At 40.7% G+C, this 16,608-nt stretch overlaps 1 protein-coding gene across 1 annotated transcript in view; it reads left to right on the top strand.

The window, feature by feature from the left end:
- The window catches only part of GRIP1 (glutamate receptor interacting protein 1), an 83,136-nt gene that overhangs the window by 14,301 nt on the left and 52,227 nt on the right, over positions 1-16,608 (top strand). The gene's annotated exons all lie outside the window — the stretch shown is intronic.

Here is a 16,608-nt window from a genome sequence, read left to right as displayed (position 1 = left end):
GTTTGGCATGGTGTCTGGCAGGCCTGCTTAACAGTCACGCAAGGTTCACATCCAGAAAGGTGGAGACAGCTCAGCATCTGGGCAGGGACCTCCCATGTAGAAAATGAAAATGCAAGTGATCTTGTAACCTGAAGAGAACTGGAATTTAGGTGTTTTCATTTATTTCTTCTTTTTATTTGAAGATGATGGAGGACCAAATCCTATCTATAACCACAGTTAAAACCAGATTCTTTATACTCCACTTTCTCTTAAAAGTGAGATGTCATAGAGAAAAGAACCCCTGGCTTTAGACAGATGGAGTTCCCAGTGAGGCTTTCATTTCAGAGAAAGCTCCCATCCCCATTCTTGTATACCACAGGGAGGGAATCAACCTCTGTTTTCACTGAGGATCTTGTAGAAATCTTTGCAGGTTTGTGTGAGGATAAGGACACATGATGAATAGTTCTGTTGTGCTCTAGATTGCAGGTTGTTCAAGGCAGGAACTTTTGTTTCAGTGTTATCTGGAGAGAGCGCAGTGCACGAGGATTCAGATCACAGTTGGAAATCGCAGGTTTTTAACCATACAGGCCGTACCTACCTGTCAGTCTCTTCATGTCATTCTCTGAGTGAGCTCTGCTGTCTCCCTTTTGTTCTCAGTACCAAATCTGGATTTATTGTGCCTGCCTTCCTGGCAATGAATGTGCTATCCTGGAGAAACTTAAGGAGGTAGAAAACTTGAGGCTTTTGTAGTCAGAAAGGAAGGAGAAGGGAATCAAGCACTGGGAAATGTATGGGATGGTCCTGCGGTGTCTTCAAGAAGTAATAAGGAGGGATCCAGTAGGCTCTCTTTCTGATGCATTATGGTTTTGTTAGATTTTATCCAGCCCCCATTAGGTTTTGATTTTTTTCAATTCGTATGCCCTGCATAGTGGTGTGAAAAATTTTGTTAGGAATCTTTCTTTGCTTTTTTGCAGTCATGTTATGACCATGGCGCAAAGGCTGAAAATCACTCGTCCTAATCCATTGATTCCTGGCCCAGGAAAATGATGCTGATTTGAATATTTACCTACTTCTGCTCAAAAGCAGTGAAGTCAAACTTGAGAGTGACGTGAAAGGGAGGACATGAGCCATGAATTGAAATTTAAGAATTACAGAAATGTTATTCTGTTCTCCAACTCTTATATTACCCACAAGACAAACTCTTTATAATGCCATCTTGGGCTTGATGTGACTATGAAAATAGGCTAAAACAAGAGGAAGAGCATGGGATAAGGTGGCTTATCAATAACTGATATTTGACAGTAGTTTAGTGGTTTAGCCTGCTGAGAGGGAGCAACAATCCAAAAGTTATATGAAAATCTGGTGCATTCTATAGGGTCCTCCTGGTATAAACTTTCAGGAGAGTATCTTACTTCCAGAGATATAATTGTATCATTACTTGCTTTAATATTTTCTCTTCTGTTAGCAGATGGTTATATCCTATAAAGTAGTGTTCCATGTGGCCAGAACTGGAAAGAGCCATAAAATATATTATTATAGCATGAAATCCGAATTTTATTTGAAAAGGTTACGCTAGATGAAGAAAATAATCTTGAACTATTTTTCATCTACAGTCCTGTAGAGTGTAACTGGCTTTCTGTACTCCTGTACGCATTAACTGTTCCAAAGATGATGTGTTTCTCAAAGTTTAGTTCCTTCGCCTGAAGTGTTCAAGAGGTCACCTGGGAAGCTTGTACATTTTATTGGTTCTGGAACCTAGACAAATTGGAGTAAAAGAAGGATCAAGGGGTTCTGTGCAGGGTAATTGTGTTTATAGTATAGGAGATGTGGCTAGTCCCATTGAACTCTCTGGGGTTACACTTGTACTTGCTTAAATACATCCTGAAGTATCCTGCTCAGCTGGATGCTAGGAAGTAAACTTGTCCATTCAGCTTCTTGTTGGCTTGTTGGGTCTTTTTGGTTTTGTGCTGAAAATGTTTCTAGGTTGATGTATGGAGTGTGCTGCTGTATACTTTCAAAGAGACTTTGAAATAGTAGGAATTTGGAAATACCAAGATAATCCCTGAAGGAAACAAGAAAACATAATTTCTGAGAAAATATTTTATAACCTGATAAAAGTTATATTTGAAGTTGTGGAGTTGGCAGTCTAAAGGTAGGTAGAGTAACATCCTCAATTTTCTGAACTCTACATTTATGACTGATAACTTTATAGAACGGGAATTATTCAGGCAGTCATTTGCAAGTACATTTTATAGTGGTGTGGCAAACACTGTCCAAGCCTTTTGTCTCTTCAGGTTCACCTATTGAAAAAAAATATAAACAAAACAAAACCCCAAAAGTAGTAACAATTTTATGGGAGTACATTTAAAGAAATGTGCCTCACCCTTCAGTATTTCTGCCTGACAAGAACAGCACTAGGGAGAGAAACCTCGCATAGTTTAAACATCAGGTGAGGAAATCATTAGGTGATTCTATGTAGACTTTCAGTAATTTGTGCAGTACAAGAAATATAGGAACGGAAAAAGAACTGTATGAGCTGCCTCTTAAGTTTTGTAAAGCAGTATCACTCAAGCGTATCCAGAACTTGGAGACCTTTAAGAGCTATAAGGTTTACAAGACCAGGGAACAGGAGCTCCAGAGACTCCAAGGACAGACTCGGGATCCATATAAACATTATAAATGTTGCAAGACCTTGAAAGTTGAAGGAAAGTCAGGATTCCACATTGCCTTTTTCATTCTGTTTCTTTATAAACTTAAAATTAACATTTCCTTTTGTCTCTTACAAGCCTTTGACAGAGCAAATAGGTAGCATACTCTAGCATTTGACTGCAGCTGCAGGTCTCCTGGCTGTCACAGAGCGACAGACCTAGATCCCTTGAAATTCTAAATATGAATTAGTCACTTAAAGCTTTAAAGAATGCTTCCTCTCTTATGTTCCTTCAGAGACAGATTGAATGAAAATTCATGTGCAAAGCAAAGGTCACAATAGCTGTATTAGTTGAAGTATTATCCTACTTTAAATGCTGCTACACAAACGCATACAAAAATCATGCTGGAAGACAACGTTTGAAGTCAAAAAGTTGAGTGTGCCAGTAAGGAAATGTCAGGATTGAGATTGTCTGCTCAGCCTCTGTCCAGCTGAGTGTGCGTGCCAGACAGTTGAAAGACCCACAGGAGACATGATAACCTTTTTATGCAGCTTTTCATTTTGTATTTTCCTTCTGTTTTCAGTATGTGACCACAGGTTTATGGAAGGCATATCTGCCCAGATCCTTTTCTGAATGCAAAGTTATTAATTTCCTGGTGTTTTTTTTCCTGAGGCCCTGGTCCTGCCACAGTTTGAGTGCTTCAGGCAATATGCACATCTCAAGGAGCAAAGCTCAGTGTCCCAAGGTCATTCCAAATGTATTGGCTCTTTCTTAAGGCAGAAGATGTCGTAGAGGTATCTCTCTCAAACAGTTCCAGAAATATCCATTGCAGATGTGTCACTAGGTAAAACACGTAGGATTTTTTTTGCTGCTTCTGGAGGCCAATGCACAATTCACGTTCACGCTGTGCAAACTAAGCAGATATTTCAATCTACATCCTATGGCACCTTAGTCTCTCATGTTACTGTTTAAGTTCCTTGTTTTTCAAACACACTGTTGCTTTCTGCTGTCAGTGCCCAGATGTTTGCATCGGGGACAGTAGTATGAACTGACAGTTGGGTGTAGATGTATACAATGAGTAAGTTCTCTCTCTGTAGTGCTTGTTAGGATTTCATCTAGTGAAAGATGTATGTTTTAGGGTGTGAATTATCCTTGGCACCAGAAGAGGCTTTTTCCTTCACATAAGTCTGAGGCTTGTGAGTTTTTTTTCCTGCTATCAAGTTTGGTGACTTTCGGGGCTGCTTTTATACAATAGCAAGTGAAGGTTATTCCTTTTCACCCTTCATCTCTCATGCTGCTACTAAACATGATACACTGACTTCACTGAGTCTCATAGTGACCCTATAAGGGGATTGATATTTTATCAGTCAGGCATCAGTTTCTGCTTGCTTACCTGATTTAATTTATTTTAGTTTGAAAGGAAGATAAATACCTTTTTAACATAACTTGAGATAAATAGGTAGCATGGAAATCTAAAGTAAATAAGCATTATGTATTAAAAAAGAAAGTCAACATTTTGGGCTGGCAAATTCAAAACCCAGTTCTTGATTTACCAGTACTTTGTGTAATCAAGAGATACTGCAGCTGGCTACTGTTAGTGAAACAAGAAAAAGCTTGCAATTAGCAACCAATACAGTTTAAATGTCCTTTTCGGCCTTTACAGAAATCGTGACAGAATCTGGTACTGCAAAGCAGCACTCAGGTTTCTTCTCCATGTTTCATGATCTTTTCTTTCTTGCAGTTCCCTCTTTATGCCTTACACATCTGCCACCCAACTCATTCACTGCTAGCTCCCTCAAAACTTATGGTGCTTTATCTTATCCACAGGACATTTGTTTCATCATGAAGACTGCTGAGTAGTGAAAGAGGTGTGGAATGGGGCCTTGTAAGAAAACAGTATTTTTCTATCTAATGAATGGTATCAGTGTTGCATAAGCAACCGTCAGTTTGTCATTTCCCAGTATTTGTGTGAGCTTACATCCTTATCAGTGCTCACACATTTTTATGTATCATTACCTAGGTTTCTCTGTGGGAAAAAACTTTATCTCTGACATTATCTCTGTATCTAAGTAGTTCCTCAAAATGGTAAGAACCATTATAAGCCCATCAGTCTACTCTGTGTTAGCCAGCTTATCAGAGCAGCTGTCCAGCACAGTACGTATGTGCTTCCTGGGGACCAGAAAAAGACTTAAGAGACAAATGGGACTGGTGGGTTTCAAAGATGTTTGCTGTGGAAAACTGTCAAGGTTCAGGATCCCATGTTGCTTCTTGTCCATTTCATGCAAGCATGATGCTTTTTTCCTCTTATCCTGGTTCCTAGCTGCATTACTGTCTTTTTTCCCAGCAGCTGTTTGAATTTCCCTTTCTTTACTGACCTAGTTTAAGTCTAGAAGGTCCTAAATCCCAACATGCTATTCCCTCTCCTTACAGCCCAGTTTTTACTTCTGCCTTTGCCAAGTAGGGCTTAGGTAATTTTCCAACGCATTTCTCTCACATTGCTCCATAAAGGCCTTTTGCGGCTTTCATGCCTGTCCTTCTTTAGCCCTTTCTCCTGTCCCTGTGTCGTAGCAAACCATTCGCAGGTTTCTTGTCCTGCAGCTTCTTTTTCGATGAATTGCCTCCTCACCTCAGTCCCTTCCCTGAGTTCCTCCCCTTCTTGCCCAGGAAATGCAGGTACTCTCCCCTCCTCCTCTGGCTCTTTTGGTTCTCTGTGCCAGATCTGTCAGGTAATCAAGACTACAGAGATTATGGCTTTTCCATATAAAACCTAGAGAATTTTCTGTGTGGGGACAAAACAGTATGGTTTTTCCCTGATGATGCTCTTGGACAGAGCTGACCTATTTCAGCTGAATTAACCTAGGGAAGGAAAAAAAATACAGCCTGAGAGAGGTTACCATAATAAAAAAAAAAAAGTCACACCAAATGTTTGAACTGTGGCCAGCTTGTAAGTTGTAAGCAATTAAAATCAAGATGTTTTAATGAGAAAATTCTATGATAGCCAAGAATATTTGCCTTATAGATTCTTTTTTTTTAACTTTCTTTTCTCTGCCTGGGTATGATTTGTTGTTACATTTTGATAGCCATGTTGCTAGCAGATGATTACAGAAAGGAGGAGTTGTCATGTTTTACAAGGATTTCACAAGTCTCACAGATATTTATTTCTTTACAAACTTCTTGATCATCCCTAAAGAGAAATAAATGGAATTGAGCTGAACCATATAAGTTACAAATGACTCTAACAGGTCCTATTAACATTTCTCTCTAGTGCTTCTGAAACCTTGACCTCATTAAAAGCAGCTTAATAAACATTGCTTTGTATGGGAGAAAAAAACTGTAAAGGTGAAATGAGATACCCGCATAACAGAAAACTAAAAATACAATTTCGTTGTCATAAATAACTAGGAAAGGGTGGAGGGGTTATTATCTTTCAAGTTCCACCTCTTATATGAAAATATTCTGTTTTTTACTTCCTGAGTACCAAGAGTAATGCACAAATTTGTCTTCAAAGACTTCTCAGGAAAGTGAAACCAATAGTTGTATGCAGTTAGTCTAAATAGTGTACAATTCAAAAAAAATTAGTCAGAAATATGTAATTTATTTCATGATGGACATTCATTAAAGTAGAGCCTTCCTTAGTCTATCGTCCTATCTCCTCACAAAGCATGTGGTCTGAATTTTTAGATGCTAATTCAAGGGTTTGGGTCCTTGAATAGAAGCAGCCTCTGCCTATTAAAAATCTGCTATTGTGCTTCTTTTAGTAAGTATTTAAAAACAAACAATGGAAGGAGGAGATGGCTGTAATAACCTCTCCTGTCCACCATCCAGGCTCCAAGCACGCAGAGGGAAGGAGCAATTAAGCCTCATATATACTTAGTAAAAGATGGGGGGAAAATGATTGGTCAAATCTTTCTACTTTGCATGAGGATTATCCAGATGTACCATGAAATAAAGCATGAAAGAGAGTCGCCATCTCTAAGACATGCTCGTACCTCTGGTCAGCTGGAAGTTAGTCAAGAGGCCTTCCAGTAAGTTGACTTTTCTGTGACTTAGTGTGCTGGTCCACAGCAGAGTAACAGGTTTAATGAAGTGTCCTGATTTGTGCTGGTCTGAAAAAAAAAATTGAGCAGGTAGCTGAAGTACTTAAATTCAGAGTGCAGGTGTGAAAGTTTTACAGAGAGGATGATAATTAAGCTTCTTGGAGATTAAAGGATCTTCTGCATGTGCCATGCAATTCAATGCAAGAGAAGCCCTGTAAGCAGAAAAAATCCAATTAAAAAATTCAATCTTGGATTTGGTTTAGTGGCATTGCAGTCATCCAGGAGACTAGGGAATAAGCAGCAGATTTTATTTTCTTTATGTTAGAGTGAACTTGGGCTGTAACCGCAGAAGCTGTCTCCAAAAACGCTCGTCTCTGAGGACGTAACAGTAGCAGCAAAGGCTCCATTCCTGCCTGCATTACAGGGAGAGGAAGACACTAAATGTCTCCCATGGCTTTCCCTGAGGGAGGTGTTTAAAAAAACCCCAAAACATAACTACTTCATCCACTTGATTTTTTTTTTTTCCTCGATTTGGCATACCCAGACTGTGCCTGATGGGGTAGGCCAATGGTAGAAAACCTGAGGATCTCTCAGGTCATTTCCTGGAATATCTGTACTGGGTGTAAACTAAGAGGTTAAATTGGGATTCAGCAGGGCAGATTTTCATCCCTTTACACTGAGGTTCATTCTTCATTTTACAGAACACTTCTGCTGAAAAAGGATGGATCTTAAAGTATGAATATTTGTAGGTCTTTTGCCTGAATCTGAACTGGCTCAATTAATGGTGTTCTGGTGCAAAACTGGTAGGAATGAGATCAGAAGCAGTTGCTGCATCTAGTACTGAGCACATGGAAGATGTGTACAGATCAGAGAAGACTGTACTACTCACAGTTCCTGTAAGCTAGAAAGGTAGGATGGGAAAAAACCCTGTATCTAAGCTGAACAAGTTTATCCTGAAATCTACGTAGTTACTCAAAGATAATTGCACCAGTGCCACATCTTGCAACATGACTGTGTCCAGTTCTGGGACCCTCAACACAAAAAGGACATCAAGCTGTTGGGTCCAGAGGAGGGCCACAAAGCTGCACAGAGGGCTGGAGCATCTCTGCTATGGGGGCAGGCTGAGAGTGGTGGGGATGTTCAGCCTGGAGAAGAGAAGGCTTTGAGGAGACCTTATTGCAGCCTTCCAGTACCTGAAGGGGGACTGCAGGAAAGATGGGGAGGGACTTTTCACCAGGGTGAGTAGCAACAGAATGAGGGGGAATGGTTTTAAACTGGAAGAGAGTAGATTTAGACTAGATGTTAGGAAGAAATTCTTCACTGTGAGGGTGGTGAGACACTGGCACAGATTGCCCAGGGAAGTTGTGGATGCCCTCTCCCTGGCAATGTTTAAGGACAGGTTGGAGAGGGCTTGGGCAACCTGGTCTAGTGGGAGGTGTCCCTGCCCATGGCAGGGGTTGAACTGGATGATCTTTAAGGTCCCTTCCAACGCAAACCATTCTGTGATCACAGAATTGTGCTTCTGATGGTGTTACTCAGCTGTACAATGAATGAAATGTTATGTTCCCTGTGGATTTGCTATTCAAACCACATTCCCCTACAGTAATTTTAAAAACCCGTAATAACCCATCTTTGCATCTTTTTCCTAAATGCGTGGTTACCACGCTTTGTTCATTTAAAGAGATAATTTTGTAGGCTATGAACCCAATATTTATGAGAGTGGTTTGGGGGAATGGTATTGATAAAAATTGTTCTGTGTGTTAGCTACATTCAGCAAAAAAATCATCAGATTTTTCTTTTTTTAATCAGTTCACTGGTGACTTAGGTTAGTGGTATTTGACCTTCCGTGAGTCTTACGATTTTCATTTGTATGGAAACTGGCCAGAATATTCTGACAGCAGTTACTGTTTGGTCACATCACTATTTTAATGTAGATGCTGGAGGATCCTAAGAAAATCATATTTCTCTGATAATTGAATATGCCTTTAAAATAAAACAAAGACAAGCACCTGACTGCAGGTTTCATTTAAATCTTACCTGTCATCTTCTTGGGGGAGGAGTAGGAGGTGGGAGTGATTTTATGACGAGTACTTGTCTAGACCATTCAGTGGTTTTTGTCTTTAATTGCAATTCTGACACTAGCAGAAAAGACATGGCTCAGTGCAGCCAAAAAAAGAGTGCTGAGCCCTCCTGAAGAGATGAGTAATGAAGGATATGACAGTTTCCCAAGGTTTCAGGTAAAGCTGTGGCAAGCTGAGGTTTCTTCCTTCCTCTTATGTGCCTTCAGATATTTCTTCCCTGGTGGATAAAATTGGATTTTTACATGCAGAACCCACTCTGGTATAAAAGCAGTCTTGCTTGTAAGCGAGTCAAGTCATGTGTTGACCCAGACCCTCAGGTTACCTGCATGAAATTGGAAGCAGAGTAGGGCTTAGACAAAATTGACTGTAGGGCATCAGAGGCAATGAGATTCTGGGGAGAAAAAGAGACAGACTATGGGGCAACAGGGATGGAGATGCTAATGAGGAAGAAAGGGCTTTCTAGGGGAAGGTTTCTATTGTATTACACACAAGCATCTATAACCTGTATTGCCTCTGAGTTACAGGGTTGGTTTCACTTTTTTCTGGCAGAAAATCCAAAGGTTAAATACATGAGAAGATGGTAATGTGTACACCTTGAGGCACAGCTTTGGGACTTCTTTGATGTTACTTAGGCTGTCCCTCAACACTTTCTTTAAAAACTCATAGTTGGTTTTTTCTTTATCTGTTATTTTGTATCCAAAAGCTATTGCTGATTCTGGTCATCTTGCCTGAGTTCTTAATTGAAATATAAGGGCTTCAAGCAGCTTCAATAAATAAATAAGTAAGGATATTAAAAAACCTGCACTGCAAACACACTGAGCCTGTGGTTCCCCCTCTGTCATTAATATGATTTTGGCACAACATCCCCTATAGCTGCAAATAAAATCTAAAACAAACTCTCCCTGTAATTCCTCCTGCTGTTTTTTTTACTCAGGGAGGCAGACAACAATTTATAACTCTCTGTTGTTATTCACATTTAACATTCTCATTTTAAAATAAATATTTAATTCAGATATTAAATGCCCTGAAACTGCATTTTTTTAGCTAACTGTATGGTTTTATCTTGATTGTTGAATGTGCTCTCCTAGGTGATTCTCTCCACAGAAATTAGTAATTTTTGCATACACACAAAGCTGCATGTAATTCCTAGCCACAGCAGTGCTGCAGCGCCACAGCAGTGCTGTCATCTGAAGTGTTCAGGACGAGAACAAAAAGTATTGATCCTTAGATCAGCCATCAGGTGCCTTTCATGACGTTAACCGTGGCCTGATCCAGGCCTGTTGGACTCAGTAGGAAAACTCTCACGGATTTCATCTGGGATTTAAAACAGAACTCAAAGGAGAGAAATCTGTCTCTTGTCCTACATTGGAAGAGCTGTGCCCATAGGGAAATAAACAGCAGAGCTATGCGTCTTTTCCCACCTCCTCAATTCTCACCAAATGGACACTCCATTTATACCAACAAAAATGTCTTCTGCCAGCATAAAAGTCTTACAGTTTAAGCACTGTTTGCACCACTGAATCAGTATTTCATTGTCAGCGTAAGTGCCTCTACTTCAGGGATTCTACAGCCAACTCAAGTCTGAAGTGTAGGAAAGACCTGTATTACAAAGACCCAATTCTGATGCACATTATTTTAAAATAGTACTGTTTATGCTGTTTAATTGTACCCAGTTACCACTCAGTCCTCTCCTGTCTGCTATACTAATGAAAAGAGAACATAGATTCATTGAATCATTTAGGTTGGAAAAGACCCTTCGGATCATTGAGTCCAACTGTAAACTTGCCAGGCCCACTTTCTCTTTGCCCTGTTGCTGAAATATTTCTCTTCTGGTACTTGAGCATTAGCATGGGAAAACAGTGTACATGCATGAAATTATGCGTTTTGTGGTAAGCTTTATAGGTCATCCCAGTTTGGATCGAGATCACAGCAGAAGTCTCCACGTTTGAGCATGCTAAAGAAACTCTTAGATGAACAGCCACCATGTATTTTATTTGATTTGCTCTTTGGCTTTCACGTAACAGACCAGATTTCAAATGTTAGCGTTGAATGTTATAAATCGTGGAGAGACATTGGTGCTGCTGGTCTGTGTCAACGCATTCTGCTGTTCTTTAGTTGTATAGAGACTATGGGAGAAGAATCAGCTGCAAGTGAAAAGCAAAGAAGAAAGGATGTGTCTGTTCTGTGATTCTTTACGATCCCTCCTTGCAGGAGGAATGGCTTTTTTGAGACTCCTGTAAACTGCTGCGCAGTGAAACCTTTGTTTTTAAGAACTGTGAAAACTTCAGTAGTTTACACTAAGGCTTTCCTTGTGGCCTCCCAGTAACTGCCTTATTTTATTTTATTTTATTTTATTTTATTTTATTTTATTTTATTTTATTTTATAGTGTTTTCAAGCAAAATTGTTCTGCCATTTCCAGGAATTAGTTTAGAGACGGTTTTTTTGCCAATGATTAAAAAGTTGGAGAATCTTTTCTTCGTGAAGATGGGTCTTTTTGGAGCGCTGGAACACCAACACGCAATTCAGGAGGTACTGGTTGAGGGAGAGAAAGCACTTTTCAGAAAAGTCTCTCCCACTTATCACAGTGAAAATCCACCCAGACTTACCTACCTTGGGAAGTCTTTGAAAGGATGCAGCTCAGTGTGCACAGGAGAAGCAGCATTTTGTGATGACTTTTCCAAAAGATCTTGTGTATATTGGGGAATGTTTTTTCTTGTTGTTGTCAAATTCCTTTCAGTTCAACTCTTCGGGGATGGGAAATGCAAGAATTAAAGATGCCCATCCAGCCTTTCTCAGATGCCTTAGAGAATATGTGTTATGATATAAATTTTAATTGCAGTTGTTGCACACATTTTTCCTTCATCAGTCACCTGCTGCATAGTACTAAGCGATCAGGAAAACAGTCAAGTGAGAGAAATGTTCTGAGGAATAGCTTGTCTTGTCTTGATGTGGATGACTAAAGTAGGGCAGGTGAAAAACATTTTTTTTAAATGCCAGATTTCTCTGATGGCTGTAGAGGGAGTTTAAGCCTGGAGCTCAAGTGTAGCTGCTTCAGGTCTGCTCTACAAATGCCTGCGTTTTAGTGCGGTGAATCCCAGTGTAGATGTCTCAGATCGGCCTCTCCGGTATAATGGATGCTTTCGACCTTCATTTCTTTGATCCTCATTTGTTTATCTGTACAGTGGGGAAAATGCTGTGCTTTTGCTCTAAAGGGTGGTTATAAGATAAAATCATTAATAAAAGTGCTTGTAATAAATATTCAGTGGCTGCACCATACAATAGCTCTCCCCCACCACGGGTGCCCACAGAAGGATGAGAAGACTGTTCAGTAATTAAGGCATGAGCTTGGAAAAAAAAAGAGAAATGTTGCTACTCGTTAAATAGTCACTGTCTACCTTCCACTTAATGTTCTTGAAGAAAGAAGAATATGTGATTATTTAATTAGAGGAGGGAGGTAAAAATAAGTTCATCCAGGCAATATTCATTCACAGGTTCATTAAGTTTAAAGTGCTTTGTGCCCACATGGTGACCATAATATTTTCCTTTAAATGTCATTGTGTTTGTAAACAAACTCCTGAGCATTTTTTTATGCGCATGTATTTTTATAATGATTTATACTGATGTTTTGCTGATTTTAATCAACTCCTAATTCATTTGGGTTTTTACAGTTTGCATAAGCACGGTCTTTCTGTTACAGTCAGCTCAGCAGTTTTGAATGGAATAGCCGCCTTCTGAGCACCGTGACCTCTAATTTTTCAAGGACTTTACAGATTAGGTAAATTTGAGTGTATTTTCACTGGTTAAAAAAAAAATGGTAGCAGAAACATACCCAGAAAAGGCTTTTCACAGTTTCTCCTTTACACACATTCAGTAATTACGGAATTACAAATCTGTGTACCTTATGAGCACTGGACCATCTTCAAAAAGAAAAAAGCCATCAGACACGGGCATGAGAGGACCTGGAGCCCCTCCAAGCCTGGCAGCAGGAGCTGCTCTGGCAGGAGGTAAATGGCTTTTGTCCCGCAGCAAGAGAGGAGCCGCACAGGACCCTTGCCAAGGGTGACCCTGGCAGCAAACTGGCGGGCGGCCTGCTGAGGAAGCAGAAGAAAGAGTGCACCTCTCATTGCTGGGACTCTGTCAGTTATGGGGTGCTTGGGTTTCTAGAGGTTATTGCTTGCTTGGGATTTTGGAAGATGAAATGTGCAGAATTGTTTTTGCTGGAAATGTACGCTGCGGAGAACAGGGGATGTTGAGACCTTCTCTGACTTTCAGTGTTTGAATACTCCTTGTAGTCCTGTTTCTGTATTGCTTGGAACAAGCACTGGGAAGGGAAAAGCTGGAAATACATAGACAGCAGCTAAGCAATCCTGGATTATTTCTGCAATGTGGGATCAAAGAGCTTGTGTTCACAACTGTGGCTTCTGTGTTGGGTTTGAGGGCAGTTTACCTAAATTATATTCCCTATTTCTTTGAAATGTTTTTGCTGAACTGCTGCTCAGGCAGTACCAAAGCGGAAAGAGAGGGCAGTCAATAAATTTGTTTCCTGACTCATTCTACCAAAGTTTCATTTCATGAGTGGCTGGCATTGAATAGCAAAATATCCTGCGCAGCCCCTGAAAGCTGCAAACCTCTCACTCTGCTCCTCAGTGCATAAATATCAAGGTCAGATCTCAGCCTCAACCTTCTGCATGGTAGCATTTTATACTGTGGCTGTGCCAATGCACCAATTATTTATAGGACAGCTGTGCTAGAGCACGGACTATTGAAAAGAGACCAAAGTTTTGAGGGAAAAAAGTAGCACTGATAGTACAAACTCATAGCATCAGAAATTCCTGAAAGAAGTTCTCTGTTACGGACAACGCTGTAGAGTTTCTTTTTTCTTTTTTTCTGGTTTATACTCACCTGATAGGCTTTGCCAAGGAGTGTTTTAGGCTAGTCTGAAACCTCCTGCCTGTTCTACCAAACCAAGTCTGTTGACTCAGAGTTAGCAGGAGCACACCCAAAGTCAGCTTTCCAAGGCAGAGACTCAGCTTGTGTGCAGGAGTCACTCACGCATACAAATAGTAAGTAATCATGGAGGTATGAGACAGTATGGGTCAGTACAGAGGACCCTTAAGCAAGGTCTAGTCACGTACCTCAGGTACACCAAGCAGCCCAGCCCCATGCAAGTGGGGCTGCGCTTGGGTCAGCCACCCTGGTGAGACGCAGAAGTGGCTGTCACACACATGGTTCTGCAGCTTCCAGGGCTTCAGCTCCACCAGCGTGGTAGAGAGCCAGGAAGAGCTCAGGTATCTTAGTTACCACAGGCTTGAGATATCCTTATTTGCCTTCACTGTTTTGTGTGCATGGCAGCTCCCTTATCAAGATGTCCAAACTGTCCAGGGCACACCTTTGCTCTGAAGCTTTTGGGATTATCCGAGGCATCATTATCCTGGTGGAGCCCTGAACAGATGGGAACTGTCAGCTCAACACAAAGTTTGGGTGTTCTCACTGTTTGTTCCCATCTGGCAAGTGTTGGCAGCGAGGGGCTTTGTGCTGTGTAGACTTTTGAAGAGAATCCACTCCCACTCTAATTATTACTGTTCCCATTAGATGGAAACATCGGGTCATAATGGCAAATAGACATAATTTATGGGTACTGCAGCACTTTATACTATCTTTAGTAGTGTGTACTTAAATACTTTCGAGGCTGGCAGATGTAAGATTTGACACACCAGCTGTGTCTTAGTTTGCAGGCAGAGATGCAGATTGTGTCCTTATTTGTCCTGTTTGTTGTGGTAAGTCAGGTGCAGAATTGTTCAAGAGCTGGAGAGCTTTGAAGTAATCAAAAGTTCTTGTGTATTTTATTTCTTGTCCTACTTGCAAGAAAAAGTAAGTACGAGAAGTTCTTTTGTACATATGTATCTATTTATCAGGTTGCCCAGGGAAGTTGTGGATGCCCCCTCCCTGGGAGTGTTCAAGGCCAGGTTGGATGGAACTTTGAGCAACTTTGAGCCCGTGGCAGGGGGGTTGGACTGGAAAGATGCCCCCGACCATGGCATCATTTCTGGGCCTTTCTGATTTTGGGAGATGGTTTTAAAAATTAATTATTTCTGAGTTCCATTCCTGGAATGAAATGCAGGCAGAATTCCATCGCTGCCAACTACTGCAAACATTTCACAGTTGATCTAATGCTCCATAGTGTTTCAGGGTGGTTTTCAGGAGCCATCCTTCAATAGAAAGGTGGTGTTGGAGGCCAGGTTGCCAAACTAACCATGAAGTTGTATTTATAGGCCCTGAATTCTGTAACCATGTGCTGCCATCAGGGTTGGAGATTTGAGTTTTCAGTAGTTCTTTAAGTAAGTGCCACCTGAATTATTTATGTAGAACTCATTTTCAAGGTAACAAAGGAAAGAAATTGTGGAGCCTGGGCTTATGTAAAATGCATTCAACCGAGCCTCAAAGAGAGGAGGATCCAGGATCTTCTGTACAGGCTTCATCCACCATGTCCATCCTCTGCTGTAAATTCAGTAATAGATAAATCAGGCTTTAGAATGAATAGGGCACACAAAAACAAGGATACAGATAAATTAATAGATTGGGATTTAATACAGCTTTTGAGCAGAGAAGGGACCTGGTAAAAATGAAAGATCTCTGAGCATGAAACAGAGTTAGTAGGAGAAAGGAGTGTCCTAAGAACTGGGGAAAGTCTTTTAAGCAAGAAGGGTTAGGCACACTTTTGTGGTCGGTGGGCACGAAAGTCTGAGAAAGTCCACAAGCGGATTTTGAGCACATCCCCACCCATGCTGTTGTGAGCACTTTGAAGACAGGGATGGTTCCTCAGCTGGTGAGCAGGCGTCTCAGAGCTGAGAAAGATGATGGGACTGAGGTTACAAGGTATGAAATTAGACAAAGGCTGCTCCTAAGCGTTTGAGTTTTAAGAACCTGGCCGAGTTAGAGGCATGTAAATGAGCTGCAGGAATTAGACGAGAAGAGGAACATGCAAAGGTTGTACCTGTCAGTTGACAAGAATATGAAATTGCTTGTGTATAGAGGAGGAGAGAGGCAGCACATTTATTTAGAGAATAATGTCTCTGCTTTCCATCCTGAGGTCGAGAGGTCCCTCTGATTTCACTATCACTCATTCTGCTGGCATCCTCTTGAAATTATTGCTATTTTTCATATTTGAAATCTGATTATTCTAAAGGTGAGAAGGTGTAAAATGCAATTGGTGACTTTTTTCCTTAGCAGCAATTTAACGTTTTTCTGTGGATTCTGTGAGCTTTCTTTCAATTAATAGCCCAGCAGCTCTAGCGCCATGCTGTTACTGGCAATAAGAAAAGAGATGCTATTTTGCATTTTTTTTAGTACTGTTTCTGTCCCTCTGGCTGAGCTGGGTAAAATTAGAGCAACTGTTGCTTGCTCTACAGCCTGCCTGAAACACACAGATACTCTGTAATCAAGGGAACACTGGGAGCACACATGTTTTATGGTAGGTTCTAAGTTGGGCCTTGGAGACTGCCACTGACCCTTTGAACAAGAACAGTATTTAATTTTTAAATAGTTGTTTTATTATTAAAGAAACTACCACCCTCCCTCCTCAAATATTGCTTGCTATATATAATGCCAGCTTACTCTGTTCCAAAATATATTTTAGGGTAAAGTCTCACCATGTCGCTAAGCTTATTAATATTTTTGGTATTCTAGCTCTCGGGGGAGAATTAGAAACGCTGTCAATGACTTTTAGCTTTTCAGACATCATTATCAGAGCCTGCTAGCTGGCATTGATTCTAGTTTTCCCATAGGATCTGAGATGAAAAAAGGTTACTCTGCTAAATGAAGCGTGAACAAAGCCAGGGTGCAAACATTATCCATTATTAGCA

The sequence above is a fragment of the Mesitornis unicolor genome, unplaced genomic scaffold, assembly GCF_000695765.1.
Source record: "Mesitornis unicolor isolate BGI_N332 unplaced genomic scaffold, ASM69576v1 scaffold1973, whole genome shotgun sequence".
Lineage (NCBI taxonomy): Eukaryota > Metazoa > Chordata > Aves > Mesitornithiformes > Mesitornithidae > Mesitornis > Mesitornis unicolor.
This window is presented reverse-complemented; position numbering and strand designations above follow the sequence as displayed.